General features: G+C 45.8%; 1 protein-coding gene across 1 annotated transcript in view; it reads left to right on the top strand.

Annotated features, from left to right (window-relative positions):
• Positions 1–1,013: 1,013 nt before the first annotated feature.
• Positions 1,014–18,375, top strand: part of SLC16A13 (solute carrier family 16 member 13) — a 39,890-nt gene continuing 22,528 nt past the window's right edge. The window contains exon 1 of the mRNA XM_068103913.2: positions 1,014–1,175. The gene's annotated coding sequence lies outside the window, so the exon portion shown is untranslated. The remainder of the gene's footprint in view (positions 1,176–18,375) is intronic.

The raw sequence follows: 18,375 nt of genomic DNA, 5'->3' as shown, positions 1-18,375 counted from the left end.
GGCAACTCCTGGAATCGGTCGAACTGATAAAGTGCTTATTGGGGGTCTTTGTTCCAGCCTTTCAGCGAGATAACGGTCTAATAATACAATGGCGTCGCAAGAAATTAATGCTCTCGTACGTAATAGATGAACGGCTCCATATATCATTGCCAAAGTAGTCGGCCATTGTGTGCCGTTACCGCCAGCAAAATGTCTCCTTGGGGTTGGGGGTAAATTACCAGAATCAACGCTTTCAGTCGGAGTGAGTGCGAAGACATTACGGCGGCCACAGTGGTCCATAATGAGGGGGGGTTTCTTCTTCTTTTAATTTGTATGGCTCTATATATGCCACGTGCCTGGATATAACTGTAGGTGAAAATAAAACATTAATTAATAATAATAGTAATTTTTAAAAAAGAAGCCTATGGGAGATGCATAAAAGTATATGGGTCTTCCGTTCGCTTTCAAAAAGTTAGGACCGCCTTGCACAGTCAAGGTTTAAATGACTAACAATGACCGTCAGAACAAACACACCAACCACCGCCTCTCTCATGGTTTTAAATTGGAGCAACTTGGGTCCATCATGGAGGCGGCATTCCAGAAACAAGTGAGTTAAATGTTCAGGTTTCCGACAGGTGTCGCAGGTCCAGGTAGGGTGACACCCTCTATCAGGCGAAGATACGAATTAAGGCGACAGTTCCCAAAATGAACTCCTCCTGACACCTCCCACTCTGCTCCACAAGCTCCGTCCATCGGCAACACCTGCAAGCGATTGGACATTACGGGCACAGTGCTCAAAACGGCCTCCTTCCTGACACCTCCCACTCTGCTCCACAAGCTCCGTCCATCGGCAACACCTGCAAGCGATTGGACATTACAGGCACAGTGCTCAAAACGGCCTCCTCCTGACACCTCCCACTCTGCTCCACAAGCTCCGTCCATCGGCAACACCTGCAAGCGATTGGACATTACGGGCACAGTGCTCAAAACGGCCTCCTCCTGACACCTCCCACTCTGCTCCACAAGCTCCGCCCATCGCAATCGAGGTTCTGATCTCGGAAGACGGCGCGGTCAGCTTGGCCGTGTGCACCGTGTTTCGTTCCCGGGTCAGGACGTGTTTACCGAGCTGGCAACCCGATCGATATCAAAGCGCAACATACGATCGTGCTATTACCACCTGAACGTACCTGCTAAAGGTAAACGCACACACCTATTTTAAACATTAAACTTTTGTTCATGATCCTTGCTCCATTGTTGGTGTTGAGGTCGATCTTAACGGAGTTTATCGTGAATATTACAATGTTTTAAAGCTCGAATGTCGGGCGACGTCGGTGGCGTGTGAAGCCCAATGTGACGCGATTGGACAGGTCAGGACGCGGAAGTGTGTGCTTCTTCTCTTGTATTGTGGACAAACGCGTTTTCATTCTTATTTATCTTCTGCACGGAAATGAAGATTTAAATGTGCGATTTGGATCAAATTAAAACTTGGAGCGACGTGCAAGAGGGGGAAACTCCCGCGTTTTTACAAAAGAATACCTGTGCACTTGGATATAATTTGTAACTTTTATATATGGGATTTAAAAGGGACTCTGCGGTTGAATTATGAATGTAATGAGCTAATGGTGTTTTCCACCGTCATTGTGGGAGAGAGTGGGGGTGGAGATTGAGAGGGAGAGAGTGGGAGTGAAGAGAGAGGGAGGAAGGGAGAGACTGGGAGTGAAGAGAGAAAGGGAGGAAGGGAGAGAGGGAGAGAGTGGGAGTGAAGAGAGAAAGGGTGGGAGTGCAGAGAGGAAGGGAGAGAGTGGGAGTGGAGACAGAAAGGGAGAGAGTAGGGGTGGAGAGAGAAAGGGAGGAAGGAAGAGAGTGGGAGTGCAGAGAGTAGGGGAGGAGAGAGAAAGGGAGGAAGTGGGGAGAGAGTGGGAGTGGGGAGAGAGTGGGAGTGGGGAGAGAGTGGGAGTGGGGAGAGTGGGTGAGAGAGAGAGAGAGAGAGACACAGAGACACTTGTCTTTTATTACAAAGGTATAAAAAAGCACAACAAACCAAGTGATACAATTGCAGTCAACAAAATAATTAAATCAAGGAATTGAAAAACATGACATTAATTAGAGCAGCAAAAAAAAGTTCATCTCCCTCCACCTTACACAGGATTTCAGCTTCGCACCATTTTTGAACAAAGTGATCAAGCCGAGAAGTCTCTCGGTAAACATTAAATTAAATTTTAAGGCGGGCAGACACGAGGCCTTCAAAGGCTAACAAAATACTGCATTCCGGTGAGCTTGTCCCAGAAACCCGACTCTTCCGCGTAATATATACCGTGAGTTTCGCCTCGGCAAGTAAAAAATTAACGATTTGAGAACCGACATTCTCGTTAGACACAGGCATGCAGTACACAAAAAGATGAGAAGAAAAACAAAAACCGAAATTCTGGAAGACATATTTCAAAAGTTGAAAAAGTGGAGCCAGCCTTTGGCATCAAACATAAGCGTGGAAAATGTCCTCGGAGTGATGGCAAAAAGGGCAGTCGTCAGATGTCACGAGATTCAATCTTTTAAGAAACGCGTTGGAAGGCAAGGAATAGTGTGCAAGCCTCCACTGTATATCTCCGGCACGTTTAGACACAGGTAACGCGTACATCGACGACCAGGTAGGAGAGGATGGAGCCCCTGCAGGTAGAAGCTCTTTCCAGTGGGTGGTCAGTGGGCTATTGGGGTTCGCAGAGATGACAACATTGAGACATTGCACGTACAAAGTAGCCTTTGCACAGGCTTGTAGAGGCTTTGTGGAAGGAGCACCAGAAAAACAAAAATCAGGGAAGTCAGGGTGCATCGTTTTTGTGTTCTGAACATCATGCAGTAGAGGCCACGATAAATTAAAAGAGTTGAACACTTTAACAATTGAACGAAGAAGTTGTCCAATTAGTCGGGCTGAAGTAACATTGCATACTTCCGAAATCTGGTTAGGGGTCTGCCATCCAGAATAAGTATGATTAACAAAATCCTTGACAAGAAAAAACCAGGTTCGATAAAGGATTGAATTAGGGACCTACTTTTATTTGGCAGTCATGGGAAAATAGGCTGTTGTAGAAAACGGGTTCACACATTAAGTTCCAAAATTTATATGTATCCTTGTTTCGTACTGGAAGGAGGCACTGACCGGCATTCACGAGACTTCGATAAAAGGAGGGCAGCAAGGAGATGTCTATTCGCTGCAGATCAGGTAGAAAGAGCTCGGGGCAACACCTGAGCTTACCCGCTTGCTGCAACAAGCAAGAAGCCAGGGGCCGCCAAGACAGGACTTCCTTGTAGAGAAGTTGGCGCAAGGTGGTTAGTCGAAAAGCCAGTATTTTACTGGTAATGTCCACAAGTCCTTGACCTCCTTTATCCAAAGGGACACTTAGAAGATCAGCTCAAAGCCGGTGCATGCCATTCCAGAAAAAATTAACAAGGATACCTGCAAGTTAATGACTAGCGATTTGGGCGGTTGTAAGACAGCCATCCGATGCCAGAGTTTGGAAGCAGCCAAGTTATTAATTATCAGCACTCGACCTCTATAAGACAATAGACTGGACAATCTTTTCCAACAATTAAGGATATGGGAAATTTGATCGACCATCTGATCCCAGTTCTTTAAGGAAAAGGTCTCATTCCCAAGAAACACACCGAGATGTTTAACACCATCATACCTCCACTGCAAAGCATTAGGCAGGGAAGGTGGGATAAATAACCCAGAAGGACCAAGACACAAGGCTTTACTCTTACTCCAATTGACAGTAGCAGAAGATGCCAAATTGAATTCACATAGAGCACTTGTGAGGGCAACAATGTCAGACTGAGTGTTAACAATCGCACACAAATCGTCAGCATACGCAAGCACCTTAACAGGATTAGCAAGAGGTGTCACCAAGAACCCAGAAAGTTTGTGGCGTAAGTGAATCAACAAGGGTTCAATGGAAAGTGAATACAGGTACCCGGAAAGGGGGCAGCCTTGTCTAATACCTCGCTGAATAGGAAAAGGTGAACATAGACTGTTGTTGTTGTTCACCAAACTAAAGTTGTTGTGATACAGCAGCTTGATACAAGAAATAAAGAAGGAGCCAAACCCAAACCCCTTCAAAACGTCAAGTAAATACGAATGGTCAACACTATCAAAGGCCTTTTCCTGATCTAAAAAGATCAGCCCGGTGTTAACATTCTGACAATGACGAATCGAAATCAAATCACGAACAGAAAAAAATATTGTCAAATATCGATCTGCCGGAAATGCAATAAGACTGGTCGGGGGATACAACGTGCTTGATTAAGGTTTTTATGCGATTAGCGAGTAACTTAGACAGGATTTTGTAATCAGTACAGAGTAGAGAGATCGGGCGCCAGTTCTCAACAAGTTGAAGATCCCCCTTTTTAGGGATTAATGAAATGACGGCACGCCTGCAGCTCAAGGGAAGTTCACCAGTTTGTACGCTTTCTATGAAGACAATTAGTAGACATGGTCCCAGCAAATCCCAGAAGGTGCTGTAGAATTCCACTGGCAACCCGTCCAAGCCAGGTGCCCTGCTGGTGGGCAAGGTCTTTAAAACACTAGTGAGTTCGTCCAATGTTATTTCGCCTTCAGCAGTCGAATTCTGGGCCTCAGTAAGTGTGGGCAAGGATGCGATAAATGAATGTATATGGTTTGGGAAAGTGTGCTTGGAGGAGTAGAGGTGAGAAAAGAAAGTCTTAATAGTGAGTTTAATGTCACTTGGATCAGTCAAAATCCTTCTGCCAGCAGAACGCAAGGACAATATTTGTTTTTATTTTTTTGAGGCAGTTTCCAGCTTGAAGAAAAGTCTGCTCGGGTTATTTAGTTGTTGCAAATGAGTCATTCTCATCCGAAGGAGTGCGCCCTTTGCACGTTCGGCCAGTAATTCATTTAACAGGGCTTTCTTTTCATACAACGTCTGTTGCTGCCCATTATTACTAGAGGAGGACACTTTGTTTTGTAAGTGAAGAATTTGTGCCTTCACCAGATCTATATTTACATCATGATCCCGAGTACTGTATCGTGAAAAATTGACAAAAAACTCTAATTTGAGCTTTAGCGTTGTCCCACCACTGACGTAAACACGAGAACTCTTTATCCATCGTGATGTAATATGCCCAAAAGGCCCTAAAGGATGCAACAAAGAATTCGTTTTGAAGAAGTGTTGTGTTGAACTTCCAATAAGGGCTCACCACCTTAATGAGTGGCAACTGAAAACGCATAGTGATGATGTGGTGATCGGAAAACCCAGATGGGAGAATAGAGGTGTTTTAGACTAGGTTGAGGAAATGGTCAGAAACGTACAATTTATCAAGTCGAGCTAGCGACACTAAGTTGTTAGAGCAGCGACACCAAGTAAATTGTTGCTGCATCGGGTGTTGCAATCTCCAAATGTCTGTCAACCTGAATCTTGAGATTGAGCGAACGAGAGGTCTTGTACTGGCTGCATGTGGCTCAGCCCCATTCCTATCAAGGGAGGGGTTAAGTGTGCAATTGAAATCTCCTCCAAGACAAAGAAAGTGGTCAGGGGGAACACCAGCAAGATACGAGTCAAGACAGTCAAAAAAGGAAGATCTTTCAGCATTTGTACTTGGTGCGTACACATGATTATTGTGAAAAGCTGCTGACCAACAGAGAAAATCAGCGAAGCTAAATATCCCTTCACAATTTCTTTAAAGAGAACCGAAGTCAAAGGAAGAGTTTGCCGAAAGAAGATGGCTATCCCAGCAATTGGGCTTGATAGATTGCTAAAGAACCAATGCCCTTTAAGAAACAACTCCCACTCAGCTGAAGAACCTTCAGTAGAATGAGTTTCCTGCAACAACAAGATGTCAACCTTGTTGCACTCGATTAGTTGTTTAACTTGCACTTTACGAAGAGACGTGCGACCACTGTTGATATTAAGGCTGGCAATGCATAGTTCCATTGTGATGAGGCACCGGCAGGACATCAGCCATGGTGTTTGAGTTCGGTACCATGGTGTTAAACAGTATCTATAGATAACGGTGATCTAATTGAACAAAAAACAATGAAAAATTGACTTTGCAATAATTTATTCAACAAAAAATTAACAGAGATGCTATTTCCTTCTGTGGAAAAAGTAAGTACACCCTTGGCTCTAATAGGTAGTATTGCCTGCCCCCTTTGGCAGAAACGACCTCAAGTAGGCGTTTCTTATGACTGTCTACCAGTCTCTGACATCGACTGGGAGAAATTTTTTCCCACTCCTCCATGCAGAATTCTTTCAGCTGTGCGATGTTTGAGGGGTTTCTTGCATGCACAGCTCGTTTCAAATCCCCCCACAACATCTCGATGGGATTTACATCCGGGCTTTGACTTGACCATTCCAGAACCCTCCATTTCTTTCTTTTCAGCCATTCCTTGGTGGATTTACTGGTATGTTTAGGGTCATTGTCATGTTGCAAGGTCCACCTTCGGTTGAGCTTCAACTTGCCGACAGATGGCCTCACATTATCTTCAAGCACCCTCTGGTACAATGAAGAATTCATAGTGGATTCTATGATGGTGAGCTGCTCAGGCCCTGAGACAGCAAAGCTGCCCCAAACCATAATATTTCCACCACCATGCTTTACAGTTGGTATCAGGTTCTTGTGGTCAAATGCTGTCTTTGGTTTTCACCAAACATGTCTTCTGGTGCTGTGGCCAAATAGCTCTACCTTTGACTCATCTGTCCAGAGCACATTGTTCCAAAAGTGCTGGTCTTTGCCTAAGTGTTCATTGGCAAACTTTAGTCTTGCCCTGATGTTCTTTCTGGACAGCAAAGGTTTTCTCCTGGCACACCTCCCATGTAGATCAAATTTGTGCAGCCCCTTTGTAATGGTAGACTCGTGCACTTTGACATCAACAGTGGCAAGAGACCTGTAGGTCCCGTGATGACATTCTGGGGCTCTTAGAGACCTCTTTCAACATCTTGCGGTCTGCTCTCGGGCTGAACTTTCTGGGACGGCCTGTCCTGAACAAGTTGGCAGTTGTTTGGAATCTTCTCCACTTGTAGATGATCTTCCGGACAGTCGAATGATTGATTTTAAATTGTTTGGAGATCTTTTTAAATCCCTTCCCAGACTCGTAGGCATCTATAACCTTTTCTGAAGGGGAGATCTTTTTAAATCCCTTCCCAGACTCGTAGGCATCTATAACCTTTTCTGAAGGCCTCAGAGAGCTCTTTTGATCTCGGCATGGTGACGCCGCACAATTCAACAACAAAGAGCAAACCAAATGAAATGTCTGAGGTTTAAATAAGACAGGTTCCTCCAAGATCCTCTCTAACGATGTTCTAATCATTTGCACCTGAGCTGGTGCACCTGATTCTAATTTTAGGTATTTGAAGTAGTGATAAATGTAGGGGTGTACTTACTTTTTCCATATGCAAAATTTGCAATTATGTTTATTTAAATTATACAATGGACTACAAAATGTAAATGTTTCATGATATTTGTTATATTATATCACCTTTATCTATCAATATTGTTGAAATGAAGATCAAATAGCTGAATGTTGAAATATGTTGAAAAAGTCAAAACTTTACATGGGGTGTACTTACTTTTTCACGTGACTGTAGGTCCTTATCATTCTTATTGATTACACAGACATCATCAGCATATGCTGATACCATGATGTGGTTCTCTTCTGGAGAAGGCACAAAGCCAGAAAGAGAGGCTCTAAGACTGGCTCAAGTAGTGGCTCAAGAGAAAGGCTAAACAGCAACCCTGACGAAGGACAGCATTGCCAAACACCCCTCTAAACCTGAATGGGTGAACAACGACGATTATTTACTTTGCACAAAGTAAATATATTGTTGTATAACAATTTTACAAACCTATAAACTTTTCACCAAAGCCAAACTTTTGCAGAACACGAAACATTTAAGTGTGATCAATGCTATCAAAAGCCTTTTCAATGTCTAGGAAAATCAACCAAGCCCCTCTTCCTCCTTAAGGCCACAGTCAATCAAGTCTCTAATTAAACAGACATTATCAGAGATTGATCTTCCCGGAATGCTGTAACTCTGATCAGGATGAACAACAGTACCAATGACAACCTTTAGCCGATTGGCCAGCAATTTGGAAAAAAAAGTTTGTAGTCAGAACACAGTAATGAGATGGGGCGCCAGTTCTCTATCCGACGGAGATCACCACCTTTTTGGAGAAGGCATACCACTGCTCTTCCACAACTGAGGGGTCGTATGCCAGAGCGTAAACTTTCTTGTAGCACCAGCAGTACTTCTGGACCTAAAATGTCCCAAAGAGCTGTGAAAAATTCCACTGGAAGGCCGTCGATCCCAGGGGTTTTCCGTGTTCAAAGCTATGCAGAGCTGTGCTGAGCTCCTCCAAAGTAAACGGCTTTTCAAGACCTTGACGCTGGTCACAACTCAAAGGAGGCAGATGATTCGTCATATCATCAACAATATCTTTACACACAGCTTTCTCTGCAAATAAACCAGAAAAAACCCTTTCACAAGCATCTTAACATCACTTTCATTTTGTGTAATGTTCCCCTTAGCATCTAACAAGGAAAACATTTGCCTTTGGGACTTCTTAACCCCTTCTAACTGGGGAAAACTTTTATTTGGGGTGTCAGAGAACTTCGCATTTTGGATTCTGAGTCTAACTGACATCCCCATTACTTTTTCATGAATCAATTTGAGATCTCGCGAGATCTTGGAGACGGCGGCAGGGATTTTCGAAGCTCCACACGGTCTCCACGTTTTCAAAGTTAAGTCTGTTCACAATTGTATTTTGTCAAAACTGTATTTATCTTTCGGTGTGTGAAGTTATAGTGTGCACCTTGGAAGTTTCTCGGTGTTTATCTTTCATAAATTAATCGGCTGTTTGCCGCGTCGCGAGCAAGGCCTCCCATCTCCACTGGTCTCCCATCTCCACTGCCTCTGACATCAATTCTTCCTGGGAATTCTTCCAAAGCAAACTGATCTCTCTCATGCACAGATTTATCCCATCTCGCCTTCAGTTGTCTTACCCTTCCTCCCGTCCATGGTACACTGAATCTTGTGGTGAGGCAGTTGCCCTGAAACAACTTGCCTTTGCCTCTTGGAAGGCTAATCCAACTGAAGGCAATCTCAGTTCCTTCCATCAAGCTCGGAACAGGTGTGTGTCTACCCTCAGGAGTGCCAGGAAGCACTATCTCTCCTCACTCAAGAATGAACTCTCAAACCTGTCTCCTTCCTCCAAATCCTGGTGGCGTCTGGTCAAATCCGTTTCTGGTGTTTGTTCCCCCTCCATCCCCTCCCTTACCTCAAATGGCCACACAGTTGACATCGCACGTGACAAAGCCAAATGCCTCAACTCTGTGTTTGCCTCAAAATCCTTAGTCCCAAACCCATCTCTCTCTGTTCCCACCTTTCCCAGTCGAACCCAACTGCTCCTGGACTCTGTGTCCTTCTCTCCTGACAAGGTGGAGGAGTTTTTGTCAAACCTCGACTCTGATTCTGCAACTGGACCAGACGGCATCAGCCCACGGGTCCTAAAATCCTGCTCTGCCGCTCTATCTCACCCTCTCTCTGTTCTTTTCACCCTATCTTTTGCTCAAGGTCATCTGCCAGCATCCTGGAAATCAGCAAACATTACCGCTTTACACAAAAAAGGTGCAAAAACAGATCCTTGCAACTACAGACCAATCAGCCTGCTCCCAAATATCAGCAAAGTCATGGAATCCATCATTGCTTCGGATATGAAATCTTTCCTCTTCTCCAATGGCTTGATCTCTGATCATCAATTTGGTTTCAGACCAGGTCACTCTACTCTGGACATGCTGTTTCTGCTGTCTCAACAATGGATGGAGGTCCTCAATGCCAAACAGGAAATCAGAGCTGTCTCCCTTGACATATCACGTGCCTTCGATACGGTCTAGCACCCAACTCTGCTCACCAAACTCTCCTCCTATGGTATCCATGGAAATCTCCATGCATGGCTTGCGGACTTCCTCTCTGGTCGTAGTCAACGTGTGGCCCTGAATGGATTTCTCTCATCTCCCCTTCCTGTTCAGGCTGGAGTTCCCCAAGGCAGTGTGCTGGGCCCTGTGCTTTTTCTGGTCTTTATCAATGATCTCTCCGACTCTCTGGAAAATCCTCTCTATCTCTTTGCTGATGACTCCACTCTGTGCCGCTCCATTCCTCTTCCCTCAGATCGGCAGTCTGCAGCCTCCTCACTCTCTGAAGACCTGGACAAAATCACAGACTGGTCAAACAAGTGGAACATGTCTTTCAATCCTGACAAATCTCACACTCTTACTATGTCTCTCCGAAAAGATCGACTGGACAACCCTCCCATCTACTTTCTCAACAATCCTCTCCAAGAAGTTCTGTCGCTCAAGCTTTTGGGTCTCACTATCTGCCATGATCTTTCTTGGGAAAACCACATTTCCAAGCTGGCCTCCAAAGCCAGTCGCCGACTGGGCATCCTCTGTCGTGCGAAGTCCTTCCTAGGCACACCTGAGCTCCTCACCACATACAAGGCTTTCATCCGCAGCTCAATGGAATACTGTTCTCCCCTATGGGCTGGTGCTCCTGCCTCACACCTGGCACGGCTTCACGCTGTTGAATCCAAAGCTTTCAGAATCATTGGAATCTCCCGCGATGAAGCTATCTCTGAGGGCCTTTCACTCGCTCACCGCAGGCAGGTTGGTGGTCTTTCTGTCTTCTACCGACTCCTCTCCGGCCTTGCTCCCCCAGCTCTCTCTGTGCTCTGTCCCCCAAATATTCCTACAGGTCGCACAAGATCTGCCAGCCACCCTCTAATGGTTAAACTGCCGAAATCTCGGCTCTCTGCTCTCGGCTTGTGTTTTGTGTGTCGGTTTGTCTTTTTGTGTGATTAATGTTAGCTCTTTCACGAGACTCGATCTTGTATACAAAAAAAAAAAAAAAAAACCTTCACTCTTTCATTGCTCTTTTCTCCCGCCTCTGGAACAAACTCCCACACTCACTTCAATCACACTCCTACCTCCAGGTCTTTAAAACAGCTGTTCGCCACCATCTCTTATCTTCCCCCATCCAAAACCTTGATCTTTTCTACCCCCACTAATTCACCTCAGATCCACCTTGTTTGAAATTCCAACTTCTTTCCTGGAAGTCCTGGCAGTGTCCATATGTTTTATACCTCTCCCACCCCCCACCCCCTTCCCATGCCTCCCCCCCAAAGCCCTCTCCCTCCCACAGTTCTCTCGATGTCTCCATGTGTCTCGGTCCCTGCTCTCAAATGTTGTGTTTGTGTCCTTCCCCCTCTCTCCCCATCTTGTCTACCGATCCCGATGTTATTTGTTTTATGTGTCTGTTTGTCTTTCTGTGTGATTAATGTTCGCTCTTTCACGAGCCTCGATCTTGTATACAAGAAAAAAAAAAAAAAAAAAAAAGCCTTTGCTGCGTCGCGAGCGATCTGAAATCGAAGTTAAGTAATTGTTCCCATTTGTATTTTCATTATAACTATTTATTTTATGGTGTGTGTACGTATATTGTGTCCCGAGGAAGATTTTCGGTGCAAATCTTTCATACCTGTATTGAAAATCGTGTTAATTCGTGTCGTGTCTTGAGGCCTTGTACAGTGTACAACCTTGAGGCTTTGTTTTTCTCTCAGCGGTCCGTCGTTTGTGATCCAATAACTTTCGTTCTCTGTTTTCCCAGTCTTTTCACCCCATAGCCTACTTCCTTGTGTAAATCTCAACAAAAAAAAAAAACAAAAAACATTTCCTTCTCTGTTCTTATTCTAGTTCTCATTCGTTTATTCATTCTTCGTTCGTTCGTTCTTCGACCATGTGTTTCTCCCCCATTTCCCCAGATAGTTTTCACTGTTATTAACCTTCAATGTTTACACTTTCCCCTCAAGTTCTGTATTCGGTCATATATTATAACACCTTTTTCTTCTTCTTTAAAAGGCTGCTTTCGACTTGCTCATCAAATCTATTCATCCCCAAAAAAAATTCCATCTCCTATAGTGCCTTTTTTCTACATTCCCTAAACTCTCCTGCACACCATCCTCCATCCAGCGTCCTTAAACGTATTTTTAACTCGGTCACAAGAAACTCATTTTGCAATAAATGTTCGTTTCCCATTAATCGTACACTTTCTAAAATCCAATCTCACCCATCCCCTCCAAATCTTCCCCATAACCCCTCCCCTCCAAATCTTCCCCATCACCCCTCCCCTCCAAATCTTCCCCATCACCCATCCCTTTCTAATCTTCCCCCTTTCCCCTCCCCTCCTAATCCTCCCCCATCACCCATCCCTTTCAAATCTCCCCCCTTGCCCCCTCCCTCCTAAACTACCCCCTCAACCCTCCCCTCCAAGACTCCCCCTCGCCCCTCCCCTCCTAGACTCCTCCCTCACCCCTCCCCTCCAAATCTCCCCCATATCCCATCCCTTTCAAATCCCTCCCCTTGTCCCTTCCCTCCCAAACACCCCCCTTGCCTTCAAATCTCCCCACCCTCATTTCTTCTCAATTTCCCCCCTTTCTCTCCCCCTCCTCAAAGCGTCCTCCCCGCTTCTTCCCCCTTTCAACTCTCACCTCCATCTCCCCCAACCTTCTGCCTCGCTCTCTCCCCCTCCTCAAATAACACCTCATTGTGCCTCACCCAATCACCATCAAACCTTTTGTCCGCCCCATCCTTCCCTTTCTCCGAGCTATTCTGAAATCTCTGACACACCTTCAACAGCTCTCCCTACCTCTTCCACATCTTACCCTACCCCTCCTCCCCCCTGTTCTGTATCCGATGCTCCCCCTTCCTCTTCATTAACGGTATGGACCTCAAACATCCGGGGCCTTCGTTCAAACTTAACTGATCTGTCCATACAGGTTGCTTCTGTCAAACCAGACATGATCTGCTTAACAGAAACTTTCCTCCTTCATGATGTTTCTGATTCCTTAGTATCTCTCCCGGGTTACTCCCTCCTCCGGTATGATAGACCTGATCCTCGTCCTGGAGGTGGGGTTGCTATCTTTATCAAAAACTCTCTTCCTCACTCGCCCTGCACTGCACTCTCTCCACCTCACCCCCAGGAATATCTCTGGCTACGGCTTCCCCTTCGCTCCCACCTCTTGTTCATATGTGTGTTGTACCGTCCACCAAACAGTGATGACTCCATCTACATCTCGCTGTCTGATAATATGGACCAACTTCTATCTACTCATCCCAACTCTCTCTTCCTCATATGTGGTGATTTCAATTGTCACCATTCCAGTTGGCTGGGTGTGGGTACCTCTCTCACCAGCCATGGCTCCTCAGCAAAGGACTTCTGCGACTCACTGGGACTGACACAATCTGTCAATTTCCCGACCTGGATCTCAGTCAACGGAGCATCTTCTCTTCTGGACTTGGTTATGACTAACTTCCCTGAAAATGTCTGCTGCTCTTCTTCTGCTCCAATCGGATCATCTGATCATGTCCTTGTTAAAGTGGACATCTCTCTGACCATTCTCAGGGAGCCTTCTCAGCGTCGTCGAGTCTGGCATTTCACTCAGGCCAACTGGCATGGTCTTCAAGCAGCCATCAATCATCTGGACTGGTCTCCCATCTCTACCACCTCTGACATCAACTCATCCTGGGAATTCTTCCAAAGTAAATTGCTCTCTCTCATGCACAGATTTATCCCATCTCGTCTTCAGTTGTCATACCCTTCCTCCGGTCCATGGTACACGGAATCTTGTGGTGAGGCTGTTGCCCAGAAACAACTTGCCTTCGTCTCCTGGAAAGCAAATCCAACGGAAGGAAATCTCATTTCCTTTCACAAAGCCCGAAACAAGTGTGTGTCCACCCTCAGGAGAGCCAGGAAACAATATCTCTCCGTTCTCAAGACCGAACTCTCTTATCTGTCTCCCTCTTCCAAATCCTGGTGGCATCTGGTCAAATCTGTTTCTGGTGTTTGTTCCCCCTCCATCCCCTCCCTTACCTCAAACGGCTACACAGCTGACTCCGCACGTGAAAAAGCTGAATGCCTCAACTCTGTGTTTGCCTCTAAATCTTGTGTCCCAAACCCATCCCTCTCTGTACCCACCATACCCAGTCGTACCCAGCTGCTCCTGGACTCCGTGTCCTTTCCTCCTGACAAGGTGGAAAAGTTTCTGTCAACCCTCGACTCTGATTCTGCAACTGGACCTGACGGCATCAGCCCACGGGTCCTAAAATCATGTTCTTCCGCTCTTTCACTCCCTCTCTCTGTTCTCTTCACCCTCTCTTTTGCTCAAGGTCAACTGCCATCTGCTTGGAAATCAGCCAACATCACCGCTTTGCACAAAAAAGGTGCAAAAACAGATCCTAGCAACTACAGACCAATCAGCCTTCTCCCAATTATCAGCAAAGTCATGGAATCCATCATTGCTTCGGATATGAAATCTTTCCTCTTCTCCAATGGCTTGATCTCTGATCATCAATTTGGTTTCAGACCAGGTCACTCTACTCTGGACATGCTGCTTCTGCTGTCTCAACAATGGATGGAGGTCCTCAATGCCAAACAGGAAATTAGAGCGGTCTCCCTCGACATATCACGCGCCTTCGATACGGTCTGGCACCCCGCTCTGCTCACCAAACTCTCCTCCTTTGGTATCCATGGAAATCTCCACGCATGGCTGGCAGACTTCCTCTCTAGTCGTCGTCAACGTGTGGCCCTGAATGGGTTTCTCTCATCTCCTCTTCCTGTTCAGGCTGGAGTTCCCCAAGGCAGTGTTCTGGGCCCTGTGCTTTTTCTGGTCTTCATCAATGATCTCTCTGACTCTCTTGAAAATCCTCTCTTTCTCTTTGCTGATGACTCCACTCTCTTCCGCTCCATTCCTCATCCCTCAGATCGGCAGTCTGCAGCCTCCTCACTCTCTGCAGACCTGGACAAAATCAGACTGGGCAAACAAGTGGAACATGTCTTTCAATCCTGACAAATCTCACACTCTTACGATGTCTCTCCGAAAAGACCGACTGGACAACCCTCCCATCTACTTTCTGAATAATCCTCTCCAAGAAGTTCTGTCACTCAAGCTTTTGGGTCTCACTATCTGCCATGATCTTTCCTGGGAAAACCACATTTCCAAGCTGGCCTCCAAAGCCAGTCGCCGACTGGGCATCCTCCGTCGTGCGAAGTCCTTCCTCGGTACACCTGAGCTCCTCACCACATACAAGGCTTTCATCCGCAGCTCAATGGAGTACTGCTCTCCCCTCTGGGCTGGTGCTCCTGCCTCACACCTAGCTCGTCTTCACGCTGTTGAAACCAAAGCGTTCAGAATCATTGGAATCTCCCGCGATGACGCTATCTCCGAGGGCCTTTCACTTAATCACCGCAGGCAGGTTGGTGGTCTTTCCGTCTTCTACCGACTCCTCTCCGGCCTTGCTCACCCAGCTCTCTCTGGGCTTTGTCCCCGAAATATTCCTGCAGGTCGCACAAGATCTGCCTGCAACCCTCTTATGGTTAAACTGCCAAAATCAAGACTCTCTGCTCACCTTCCTTCACTCCTTCATTCCTCTTTTCTCCCGCCTCTGGAACAAACTCCCTCACTCTCTTCAATCCCACTCCTCCCTCCAGGTCTTTAAAACGGCTGTTCACCACCATCTCTTATCTTCCCCAATCCAAAACCTTGATCTTTTCTACCCCCGCTAATTTCACCCCAAATCCACTTTTTTGAGGTGAGTTTTGACTTCTTTCCTGGAAGTCCTTGGTGTCCTTGCGTTTTATACCTATCCTGCCTCCCCCCAGGCCCTCTCCCTCCAAAAACATCTCCCAATGTCCCTGCTCTCAAATGTTGTGTTTATGTGCTTCCTCCCCTTCTCTCCCCATCTTGTCGACCGCTCCCCTTTTTATATACTTTGTTTGTTTGCTTGTTTGTTTGATAAATGTTAGCTCTTTCACGAGCCTCGACTCTGTATACAAAAAAAAAAAAAAAAAAATTCTCTTAAATAAGCTTTTTTTCCAATAAAAACTGAAGTTTCCTGCCATTTTGAGATTTAGCCAAGTCTTCCTCTAAGTGTAAAATTTCAGTTTCTAAGAGCGAAACTGCAATCTTACTCTTGCTTGTGGAAAAGGACTTAAAATATTGACAAAAGACGCGAATCTGGGCTTTCACGTTATCCCACCATAACTGAACAGAAGAGTAACAAGGTTTTCTTTGGATGGGTGTTTCCCAAAAACTAGGAAAAGCATCCTTAAAACAGCAATCCTCCAACAGACTGGTATTGAAAGTCCAATACGCACTTTTACGAATTGACTGAGAAAAGGAAAGACCAAGCACTACCAGGTGGTGATCGGAGAAAGTCGAAGGAAAATGATTACAAGACACGATTACGGTAGACCAAGTGAATAAGAATGAATATGAATGATCGTTTTAAGGCCATTTTCCCTGCTGGAGCAGGGGTTAGCCTTGCGGGCCCCATGACAATCATGGTTCCCTGTTTGAGGCAATGTTTTTTGGTCTACACGGTAGACCAAGTGATGAAAAACAATTCAATAAATCTTTATGAGATTCTGGATGTGGTTCTGGTGTATTTCTATCTAAACTAGGTTCAAAGGTGCAATTGAAATCTCCTCCAATACAGATACAATGATCAAAGGTTACTGTGTGAAGGTAATTGGCCAGACGTGTGAAAAACATCTTTACGAGATAAACTGCTACTAGGAGCATATACATTGAGTAAGGTGAGGTGAAATCCTTGATAAACCAACTCTAAGGATGCTAAGTGTCCTATAACTATTTCATTAAAATGACGAGTCAGGAACAAACCCTGGACGAAGCAAGAAAGCAATTCCCGCAGAAACAGAGGACAAATTGCTAAAGAAACACTGCCCAGTATTAAGGCGAAGCCAGTCAGGCTGTGAAGTCTCTGTTATGTGTGTTTCCTGCAATAAACATATGTCGATATGTTTCTGAAACAATAAGTTTTTAACTTGGAGCTGACGTAAATGATTAGCCCCACCGCCATTCATCTTTAAGGTGCCAAAAAGCACTTCCTTCCTTTTCATGCCTTATCAAGGGGGTTTCGCTGCTGTTGAGAACGTTCCAACCTTGCTTTTGTCATGAATTCCCTCAGTCGATGAATTTGTGCTTTTGTTACTTCAAAATCTTTAGAATTTCTAACCATACACTTTGCAGTTTGCATGAAGGAAAGCAAGTCAGGAAAATGTTTTTGAATCGTGACATTTCGCTGCCTAAATGTCTCATTTAGAAAGATCACAATAACCTCGGGGGGTATTTGTAACTGCTCAGATGACGACTGTGACGGCTCAGTCACCTCCATGTCATCATCATTACCAACTCGTTTATAGACTGGTCTTGGGTCTGGGTGGGGGGGGGGGGGGGGGGGGGGGAGGAGGGTCTACTTCGACATGAGACCACCATGACATGGTCATGACATGACACCACCGACATGACATCATATCATCATAATCATCACATCACCATCATCATTACTGGGTCATCATCATGACATCCGACATGACAAGACATGACCTACTATTGTTGCACCACAATCTTGTACAACTACATCGGGCACCTCTGTCGGGGCCACATAAACTGTATTCTGATCATTTGTTGCAGTGGGAACATTGGGAAGGATTGACTGTTACGGATTCCGGATTTAGGTGAATTACTATTCAGGTCATTGCTTATTAATGTTTATTCTATTAAAGGTTGTTGTGGTTAAATGGTTAGAGGCGCTCCTGATAACAGGAGACCGGAAACGGGATGGTGAACCGGAAGAAGAAAAAAAGACATGAGGTCCTAGAGAAGCGGCTATATTCTTCTTCCTCGCCCAGCTCCGACGCAAGCGGTGTCGATATTGATTAGCGTTGGGAACGCTGAGTTTGAAAAGCCCGTCTGGCGAGAGGAGTTACCTGCGCGGGGTGATTGCCTGTTACGTGTCAGGTTGCCGTGGCTTCCTGGAAGGAACCAAGCGTCCGGCACTGTTCGCCTCGACGCCTCAGAGGGCGTGTACGGGTCGCACCTTGGGCCTCGCGCGCTTTGCTTTGCCCGCTTTGCTTTGCAAGGAGGTGTGCGCTGCAGCAGCTGTTCCCGGTACGTGACGTGCACGTTTGGAGCACGTCAGCCAGGGGTCCGTTCAACCGCCCGTGTGCGGAGAAGTCGACCTTCACCCTGGTCTGGAGGGGCCCAGAGACATTGTGGGGGACAGTGACTATTGAGGGGTCGTGAGTGGGGAAAGGGGAGAAATATATGAGATGGCCATCTGAGTAATATTGTTGATTGATTGTGGAGTGTTGTTGATTGATTGGGAATATATTATCCATTAATCCGGATCCTTGGTGTGGGGGTTTCTTATTGACTTGAATTGTTGTGTCTTTCATATTGATTGCGTTACGAAAGCGTATAAATCATATATCTTTCTGGCGGGGTTCCTCCCACGGTCCGGGGGTCACCAAGACC

Source organism: Myxine glutinosa, chromosome 1 (assembly GCF_964187855.1).
Source record: "Myxine glutinosa chromosome 1, kmMyxGlut1.1, whole genome shotgun sequence".
Classification (NCBI taxonomy): domain Eukaryota; kingdom Metazoa; phylum Chordata; class Myxini; order Myxiniformes; family Myxinidae; genus Myxine; species Myxine glutinosa.
Note: the sequence above shows the minus strand (reverse complement) of the source record. Positions and strands in the feature narration are given on the sequence as shown.